This window comes from Asparagus officinalis, chromosome 5, assembly GCF_001876935.1.
Source record: "Asparagus officinalis chromosome 5, Aspof.V1, whole genome shotgun sequence".
Lineage (NCBI taxonomy): Eukaryota > Viridiplantae > Streptophyta > Magnoliopsida > Asparagales > Asparagaceae > Asparagus > Asparagus officinalis.
This window is the reverse complement of record NC_033798.1, coordinates 50,143,417-50,154,824: the sequence shown is the minus strand read 5'-3', so window position 1 is coordinate 50,154,824 and position 11,408 is coordinate 50,143,417.

Genomic DNA, 11,408 nt, shown 5'->3' with positions numbered 1-11,408 from the left:
TGATTGTTTTTCTCATTACTTACACACACAACCATTGAGCTTATTGTATTTTCATACTTAGTATAAATTGGGTTGTGGGGAGTTGTAACAATTGAGAGTGAGCCTTACATTGAGTTCTCATCTATTGTAGAGAACAAATCATTTGTTATATTATGAGATTGTAAAGTTTTCGGTTAGCTAGAAAACCAAGTGTGAAGTAGAGATATCCTCGAGGTGAGGAGCAGAGACGTAGGTCGTGGGGACCGAACTCTGTGAATAAAATTGTGAGGTGTAAACGTTATTCGGGTGATCGTAGAAAACCCGGTTGTGATAGTGGATTTCTCCCCGGGAGTGGGGAGCAGAGACTAGGACGGAAGGTCCGAACTCCGTGATCATTTGTTTGTGTTTGAGTTTGCTTTGGCGTTTCATTCGTGCTTAGTGTTCATTACTTTCTTGTCGCCATCGTAAATTGCCCTATCACATTTGTAGATTGTTTATTTCACCCTTGTGTTAGTTTATATATCATTGTATATATTTCATAGTATATCTCATTGCTAGGATATATTCATTTGCTCATACTGCTTATTCTTGCTTATAACATATTGTATATATATATATATCTTGCAAGAAGAATAGTTTGAATTAGTTTTAATTGGCATAAAATCGGATTAGATTAGCATAAGATCCTAATCACCCCCTCTAGGGTCTAACACAAACTTGCCTTATAGGTTTCAATTTCTAAAGAATTTTTAATTATTTAAAACAATTTTTATAACAATTAAAGATAGAATATTCTTGCCATAATAATTAATGATAGAATATTCTTTCTTTAACAATAGAAATAGAATTGTATTGCATGTAAACCTCTTCTAATGATATTAGTGAGACCAATAACACTACAACAAAATACAGCATTGCCGACGAAACAAAAACGTCGGCAAAAGCTTAAAAATGTCGGGAAAAATCTTTCCTGACGCAATATGCAGCGTCGCTAACGCGTTACCAAAAGTGGGTCAAGGAAAATATTTGGCGACACAAACACACTGTGTCGGTAAAAGTCAACACTTTTGGCGACGCTTCATTCGTCGGGAAAAATACATCTTTTAGCAATGCATAACATTTTGCGTCAGCAAAAGTATGTAGAATTTTTTCATATTCGAAAGTGCGTCGACAAAACTTATACTTTTGGCGACGCATGCAGCGTCGGCAAAAACCAGTGCGTCGGCAAAAGCATAGCTTTTAGCGACACAAAATTGTTCGTCGCTAAAAATTATATTTTTGGCGACGCAAGTTTGCGTCGGCAAAAGTGCAGCTTTTAGCGACGAACAGTTTTACGTCGCTAAAAACTATTTCTTTGGCGATGCAAGATAGCGTCGCTAAAAGATATTACTTTTGGCGACACAATACAACATCGGAAAAAGTGTTACTTTTAGTGACGCAAATTAGTGCGTCGCTAAAAGTTAAAAATTTAGCGACGTAATTTAGCGTTGGGAAAAGTATAATTTTTGGCAATGCATAATTATGCGTCGGTAAAAAGTACACTTTTGTTGACTAATTTGCATTGCCAAAAGTAATAGCTTTTTTGTCAACTACAAGGCTACACTGAACCTGAACATCCACAAAAAATTTACTCTCATTCACATCAACAAAGAAACCAAACATCAAATTATACTCCAAACAAGTTGCATATTATGATAAACAAAGAATTTGCTCCCATTGCAAAATAGTTATATTTATTTCCATTTCCAAGTCAACACTCAAATGCCTGTTTAAATATTCCAGTTTGCTTGTAATCCATGAAGGAAAAAAAGAAACACAATGGAAAGAGAGGAAAAGGTGAAAGAAAAGACAGAAGGGAACAACTGTTTAAATATTCCAGTTTGCTTGTAACCTTATGACAAGTTGCTCTTTGCTTTCAAGATAATCAAATCCAAGTTCCTGCATAACAAGAATAAAGCAGCATCAAAAATTTTTAAAATTATTTGAGAAAGGCTACACATTCTATAAAAAGTCCTGTATGTACATATATCATATCATATTTAATAAAAAGCCCTAGAGTTAACACTGTGTGCGTAAGAGATAAGCTGCTTTTACAAATTCACTTAATAAAGAGCATGAGCCAGATTTTTTTAGCATGTTGATTACAATATTACTCCATGTAACCCAGCTCTATAAAATGACTGTATATACATGTATGCTCCATATTAGCAGACACAAAACAAATTGACAAGTGCACAACTGCAATGACGAAGAAAGACAGATCCAAAGAGAACACTGTGCTAGGTTGCAAGTGCTGAGAAATTAGACGATATTGAGAGGAAATTTCAAGATGTGGCAAAGATTTAAAAAAAAAGTTTAAGACCTTACTGAATTTCCTGAAAGTTCGCAACTATACCCTATAAAAGAACAATATTCATGTCAATAAAGATAAATGCAAACATAATAATACACATTTTGAACTGGAAAATGAATGAAATAATACATAAATCAAATGAATCAATATTATTCAAAGAACGAAAAACTACCAAAACAGATTTCAAAATACAAGCCTTCAGAGCAAGCCATCTTCAAGGAAAAGCCTGGGAAACTCTCCAAAGCAAGTCTGGGAAACTCTTGAGAGGATATTTCAAGCCATCTTCAAGGAAAAGCCTGGGAAACTCTCCAAAGCAAGTCTGGGAAACTCTTGAGAGGATATTTTCCAAGAAGAATACAACAAGGTTACAGAAACTCTCCAAAGCAAGTCTGGGAAACTCTTGAGAGGATATTTTCCAAGAAGAATACAACAAGGTTACAGTTTTTGAAAAATGAGCTAGCAATGAAAAAAATTGTTAGATGGCCTACCAACATTGAAGAATGTACATGAAAAAAAGGTTGTCTAGATTGACATACTGGAACTGAGGTACCAAACCAAAATTTGAAGGAAACAGAAACCAAAATCAGTTGAAACAGTGTGCAGTAGTGCATGTGTGTTTACAAATAACCATAAATAAGTCTAATAAGGAAAAATCAAATGCAAGTCTGACCTCATCTTGATGAGAAATCTCTACTACCACCGCTCGCTCTAGGCTGGCTACGTGCAAATAGTTGATGCATTAAAGCCTCAAGATCAGTAGTCTTCTGGGCTTGTGCGTTCATCCGCTCGGCTTGTGCTTTCATCTGCTCGGCTTGTGAGGCAATCTGTTCAGCTTGCACAGCTACTGTCTCCTTTAAAGCCACGACCTCAGCATCTCGCTCAGCTGACTTTGCAATAGACCTGGTAGATGAACTCCCTCGAAGGTGGATCCCATACCCCTTCAGGTAACCTGGCCTCCTTCCAAGTACATCAATGGAGATCTCAAACTCGTTCATCGGGGATGTAACTTCGGGCTGAGATTATTCGATAGTCTTGTTGACTAATCACTCCTGTCATTTTTAAAGATGTAAGATCCATATCATTAATGAATAGATATAAATTTTTTGTATAGATTGATTTAACAAAGGTAAATTGGACATACGTACATAGGTATCTTGTGCTTTCTCATTTACCCATACTTTCCTTTTTTTGGTAGTGGGTTTCCTTGCAAAATTCCGGAAAAGAGGGAGCTTGCCCATCATTTTTTGATTTCTGTAATTTAATAAATTTATCATTAAGGTTGTTAATAACTATTTAGTGTCTATTTAAAAAGTAAAAACTTAAAAAGCAAAACTTACAATTAGTGACATCGTTGTTGCAAATGATCGGGAACCAGATATATGATTGTAGGGCAACTTTGATTGACTCTCCTTCGCTTTATAAGATTTTGTCTAATAACCAATATAAAATATATTATTAAAATATATCATAACAAATAAAAATTAACATGATAATTTAATAAAGTGATTTGAGATCTATACCTTCCATTCTTCAGTTTCCCACACATCGATCATCCATACCCAATCATTGGGCTCCACACGCTTTGGTGGATGGTTCTTGGGATCAGGTACTCCCTTCTCTATTAAACTAAGACAGTAGGCGTGCAACTCATGCTTCTAATTTCTATATATACTCTGACACTTTTTCTTTATGGAATCTTGGATGACTAGGTCGTTCTCATAGTCCCCGACATCAAATCTTTGCTACAAGTACAGTTAAGCATGAATATACATATAAGCATGAATATCCTTCTGTAAGTATGAATATACATATATGCATAAATATTGGTATAAGCATGAATATCCTTCTTTAAGCATGAATATACATATAAGCATAAATATTGGACCAGATTCATTAACACCCCATATTCATGTCAGACAAGAACTTTCTTGGCCACACACATTTCAGATGCCCATTAATAGAGTATCTAAGTTACAGATGTGCTGCAAGAGCTTTGCTACAGGGGCCCAAAATATGAGACCAATAAAGGGGACAAGTGAGGTGTCCCCCTCTTATTGGATAATGAGTTGGCCATCATTAATGATGGCCAACTCATTATTCAATAGGAGGGGGACACCTCACTTGTCCCCCCCTATTGGTCCCATATTTTGGGTCCTTAAAGAATTTTTTTATTTATTATCATTTGCCTTTGTAACGTTGAAGTGGGTTTCTGTTTGATAGGTTTGACAACATTACATTCTGGAGGAGTAAAGAAGCAGTAGAAGAACATTCAAGCATGGAGCACAGTATACAGGGTTGATACAAGCTATTATATTTGAAGCTGCTGATCGTGATAACATTGGTGGATCTGCTTATGGTGGACAAAGGTCCATATGCTGTACACCTGATCTTGCTAAACTTGAGGGCTGCAGACAAGGAGAAATCATTAGAAGACCATCTTCTGTGGATGCGGAATGGCCATTTGTAATAAATACACACTTCAGTGCAGATTACCGAGACACGAGAATGGAAGATAAGGAGGTTTATATTACAAAGACTAAAATGTACAACCTGTTCTTTATCTCCTGTGATCCAAAGCTGAAAGGCCTTGCAGTGGGTGGAAGGACATTATGGAAAAACCCGGATGGTTATTTGCCTGGCAGGATGGCTCCTTTGATGACATTCTACACTTTCATGTCACTCGCTTATTTGATGCTCGGTGTCATATGGCTTGTCCAGTATATTAGGTTTTGGAGAGACATACTACCAATTCAAAACTGCATAACTGCAGTTATAGCTCTTGGCTTGTTTGAGATGACTCTTTGGTACTTTGAGTATTTGAATTTTAATAACACTGGCATAACGCCTGTTGGCATCACGAGTATTGGTTTTATTTTTTGGTGCGAGGAACATCGGGTTAGTACCATAGTAATATCAGTAATTTTCAAGCACATAGTAATATCAGTAGAAAGAAAATAGTTTTGTATATATATTACATCAAGCACATAGTAATATCAGTAATTTTCAAGAACACAAGTATAGACAGAAGATGATGTCTACAAATTAAACAAATATATGAAAATATTAACCTAAAACCGGATACTGGTATTAAGCATAGAGAATATGAAGATATTTCAAAGTTTGTTACAATTTCATTAAGCAACAGGGGGCAAGCCTGCAGTTTCACAAAAAAAATTTAATTCATCAATTCAAAACACGAATTTCGTAGCCACCACTTTATGCGTAATTAATGAGTATTACAGGATAAGCATGTCATAAAAGTAACCCAGCATAACGAGATAAGCTCAACAAATTCGTTCTGTGATGAAGTTTTGAAAAATTACATTTTTTGTTGGGGGTATCATCTATTAAGACCAAAGAAAAAAATTTGTTAGAAAACCATTTATTAGATATTTAGTTTTACCGTGGTGGTTATAATTGGAACAAATATCTAAAGTTATTAGTATATTTAATGTTTTATTAGATATTTATTAGATATTTAGTTTTTTGTTGGGGGTATCATCTATTAAGCAATAGGAGTTTTATTTGTCTTAGTTTATTGACATGTAGTGCTTCAATTTGTTTGTAGAAAAAAAGATGGGTCTTTAATGTTATGTACTGATTTTAGATAATTGAATATTGTTTCTAAGACAAAACAACAGACGTCAGGAATTGATGAATTGCTTGATCAATTACAAGGAGCATTTTTAAGATATGATCAAATTCAAATTAAAAGGGAAAGCATTCCTAAAACAATGAATGACCCTTTATGAATGACCCTCTATGCTTGAATAAATCAAGACAAATATATCATAGCAGTGAAAATATATCATTAAAGAATGATTAAAAAAATACCCGAACTCTCATAATGATCGCCTCTCGAATCCCAGCATCAATTTTATCCCAACCACAATTGCGAACTGGTACAGATGATCAGATCTCCTTCCCAATCTCATTCGCGAGGGATGTCACATGCTCCCCCTCTGGTGCTCCACTTGAGGAAGGGATCGGAACTGAAATCGCATGACCCAATTGTCTCACCAGTCTCTCTGTCCCCTTCCCTCGTGTTGCACCACGTACATTTCTACGGGTAGATGGTACCGATCCTACAAAAAATGCAAAGTTAATTGATTTAAATTTTATATCTAATATAAAGGAAATGTGAATCTGATATGTAAATAATGATATACTATTACCTACGCTGCTCCCGATCGTTTGAGGGCTTTCTAGATGGTCGGGCTGGGCAGTAGATGATGGCTCAAAGTGGGGCGGATCGCTACGGGTATACTAGGGTGGCTGGTTCGAGGCAACCAAGATCCTCCTCTCGGGCACAAAAGTCGATGGTATGATATTTTTGGACTTGCGTCCTGGAGCCATACGCATTACCTGTTGTAAAGGAGTAAAATGACTTATTAGTACACATAATAAAAAGAAATTAATAACAACTAATAATAAGTAATGACAAGGACAAGTAATTACAAGTAACAATTAATGACAATACACAAATAGATATTATATCTTCTAAATCATCATTGTCGTCTTCACTCGATGAGCTAAGAAAATTATCATCCATAGGTGGTAGGCACACATCATCATCCTCACAAACCTTTTTTTTACTGCCTTTACTTTTCCTCTCATGCATTGGCAACGTCCTGAAAAATGTTCGTGAAAGTGGTGGTATTCCCAAAGCTCTCATTCTCGCTATATTCTCATCTATTGTTTTCCTCCTTCTTGCGTGAAAGTGGTGGTATTCCCAAAGCTCTCATTCTCGCTATATTCTCATCTATTGTTTTCCTCCTTCTTGCCTCATATATATCTGCCATTTTTCACTCTCATTCTCGCTATATTCTCATCTATTGTTTTCCTCCTTCTTGCCTCATATATATCTGCCATTTTTCATGTGGACCCCGGTTTGACCCATAAATTTTTACCACTGTGCATATTTGATAACTATGAAAAAACTACATGTTAGAAAATATAAATTATGCCAGGTTGTAACATTAAACTATTATACAAAATGATAGAATGTAATTACATAGCTTTCAAACAATATTATTTCTTGATATTTGTTAATTTACGAAACAAAAACATATACTACACATCATAATCCATATCAGGGTCTATATCTAGGTTAGACTGATTATGCAAATTATCTTCTTCATCATCGCCATACTCTTCCATTGTCTGATCATTATCAACTCCATTCTCCGCATTTAGGTCAGCATTAGGAATGATATCGGGACCAATATCATCCCTATAATAAGGATAATTTGTAGTAGGCTCGACGAGAATTGGAACAGAGACAATGGTTTCATCTTGTTGAAATGCATCGTTAAGCATATCATCATGGACTTGTTCCAGTACATCCCACACACTCCTGTGCTGGACCTGTTCTACGACTTTCTAATGAGCACCCAATTTGGTATCATCAATGTAAAATACTTGCTTCACATGCTCTGGTAGCACAAAGAGATCGTTTTGATACCAACGACCCCTAACGTCGATACTTGCGATATGTGTATCTTTATGTATTCTATTTTTACCGCCAGTGTTGAACCATTCACATTGGAACAGAACAACCTTACCCCCATGCAAATATTTTAGCTCCCAAACTTTGCATAAGTAACAATAAAAGTCAATTATTTTTCCATCGTGATCCCCTTCCACAACCAAACCACTATTTTGACTCTTACGATGGTTGTCGCAATCTTTAGTGTGGAACCGAAAGCCATTACAAATGCACCCCTCATAGAGATGAACTAATATGTCTGGACCACTTGCTAATGACCATAATTCATCAGTTGCCCTTGGTGACCCGATAGTTCGCAAATGATTTATCTACATAAACATGTTACAAGTGCATTAGGTATTCAATAATGTTAATTTAATTTTAATTTATAAAATGACTTGTGCGTATTTCATGTAATTTACATGTTGTTTGAACCATTTTGAAAATTCTTTTCGTTGTATCTGAGTAATGTCATGTCCTCTAGAATTTTGGATCGTAGCCTTGTGTTCCCTATAGATGAGGTGTCAATCAATTGGTTAGTAAAACTATACAACTGATTAAAACTTAAAAACTTAATACATACTCTAGAAACGGCTCCAATTCGGGGCTATTATACAACACAAACCACTGAGCCATATCCAGATCTTTCTAAGACACATCTGGAGCTCTTGTGATTGGTCCGAAGGGACGAGCGCTTTGTGTAAAAACCGACAATCCAGGACCAAGTATACCATAATCAACATTTCGTTCTTCTCGAACAACTCCTTTCAGATACATTGAACAAAAAGTAAGACACTCTTTAGCAATGTAAGCCTCTGCAATTGAACCTTCTGGCCTAGCTCGATTGGTAACTGTTAGACCCTAGAGGGGGGGGGGTGATTAGGGTCTTATGCTAATCTAATCCGATTAAATGCCAATTAAAACTAATTAATAAGTTATCCTACCAAGTATGAAATACAACAAGATATGTAAGCTAGGATAAGCAATATGAACAAATGAATATATCCTATCAATGAGATATTACAAATATATGAGCAAGGATATATGAACTAACACAAGGGTAAAATAAACAATCTACACAAGTGATAGGGTAATATGATGAGCAATACACAAATGCGATATAAGATATGAAAACAAGAATAAGAACGCCAATGCAATCACAAACAAAACGATATGTTTACGAGGTTCGGTCCCCACGACCTACGTCCCCGCTCCTCACCTCGAGGAGATCTCCACTATCACAACCGGGTTTTCTACGTTCACCCGAACAACGTTTACACCTCACAATACAATCACTATGTAATCACACCTCACACACTAAGTGTTGGTCCTAGCCCGTGTCCTCCTCCTCAAGTGCTCGGTTACAACCTCTCCCTAGGCACGTCAACCGACGCCACTCCTCTTGGATTCGACCCCGTCTCTCACCACACACTTCTCTCGGTGTACAAGTGTATTACAAGTGAATCCTCACAATAAGCACAATATAAATCAAATGATTTGTTCTCTAAACAAGGTGAGAACTCAATTAAGCACAACTCTAAGTCACTAATCTCACAACCCAAAATTATACTATGAATGTAAATACAATAAGCTCAATAGGTTGTGTGTGAACAAAGAGATAATAAAATCAACTAAACTCAATATGAACACTAGCTTAATAAAAAGATAATCAAACAATATAAAATATGAAGCTAGATTGAGTTTAGAAAACTTCTCAATAGATCAAGAGTGGAAGGAGAAGAGTTGGATGCTCAAACACCAATAGATGATCTCCTCAAGCTCTTGTGGAAGTGATTCACAAAACCAAAACACTCAAATGCTTAAAAGCTTATAAACACACTTAAACCAAACATAAACCCTTGATTAAAACTTTCTTAAACTTGTTTTTAAAACTCTCTTAATCAACTTGAAAAGACATCAGCAATGGGGTATATATACCCACTAGAAATCTCAGCAAAAACCCCCAAAACAAAATGACCAAAAACCCCAGCAAACAGCTCAGAGAAAGAGCCGTTAAAAAGCAACGGCTATATTGTCGGTCGACCGAAAATTCCGTCGGTCGACCGATGGAAAAATTCGGTCGACCGATGGAAAGTTCGGTCGACCGTTATCCAGGTCGAAAACAGGAAATCAAGCAAACACTTATCCGGTCGACCGGTGCGGTCGACCGATGGAGCTTTCGATCGACCGGACCGGTCGACCGACCAACTCTCTGCTGCATGGTGACGAAAGAACAAATGAGCGGTCGACCGGATCGGTCGACCGAAAACTGATATATATAAGAACTGATTTGCTGATTTTAAAACCCTGTTTAAAAATATCAAATAAATTCAGAAAAATGTAAAACTTTGGGGAATGATTGTAGACATGATAATAAACATGCTACAACGACTGGTTTCGAAAAAGGACTTCCCAAATGAAAAATATCATCATTTTACAAAATAGTCCAAAACATGAAAACCTGAAAATTGATATTTTGATATTTTGACTTAAACAACATTTTGAAACCTTATGAAATGATTGTATAGACTTGATAAAAGATATAACATGTTGTTATGAAGTCTATAATCTAGAAATACAATATTTTCATAAATTTGCATATTCTATGCAATATATTCAAAACACTAAATATGATTTCATTAAATATAAGCTTGTTAAAGGTGAAATCATATATAGGCATATAAACATGAAACAAAATAGTATTTTCCAATTCTATTCATTTGTTTCATAGTAAAACTTGAAAACTATCAAACCAAAACATATATGTATATATATAACTATATATATACAAAAACCAAAACGTGTATGTGTGTATATGATTGAGCTTAAAGTACTAACACACATAATATAAATTCCTAAACTAAATTACCCAAGCAATGATCTTGATCTTCAATAAGCTTGACTTGGTAATCTCGCGGATGAAGCTTGAACTTGGATCTTGAACTTTGAATAGCAAGGCTTCACCGACATTCCGCCAACCTCCTTTGGATATGATCGTTGAAGCTCTATTCCATCCATCCTCCAACAACGTTGTTTGTCTACAAAACATAGGAATGCACAAACACTAGACAAACAACATTAGTAATAAATTGTTTGTTAAACATCATCAAAACAAGAAGGCCAACAATCTCCCCCTTTTTGATGATGACAAACAATTTACAAAAAGGAATATATGCATGAAGGAAATGAACATATACAAGATAATAACTCACATGCATATAAACAAACAAGATAGATATACTCACAATATTTCTCCCCCTTTGACAACATCAAAAAGGGGACAAAAGAATTAAGAGAGCGAAAGCTCCCCCTACAAATAAGCATGGGTGAGTATGAAGCAAGTATAGGGATTGCTCCCCCTATCAAAATGCCATATGGAATATATGAAATGAATATCATGGCAAACATATGTGAGCATGCATAAATAATATGCCAAAAATCACTCACATTCAAGAGATAATGAGAACATATATAAATATATCAAGATGAACATATTGTCTCATATCAAAAAAGCCAATGTATAAAATAGATTTATGAAATCAAAAGAAGAGAAACATGAGAATCATGTAAAAAGTTTTCAAATAAAAA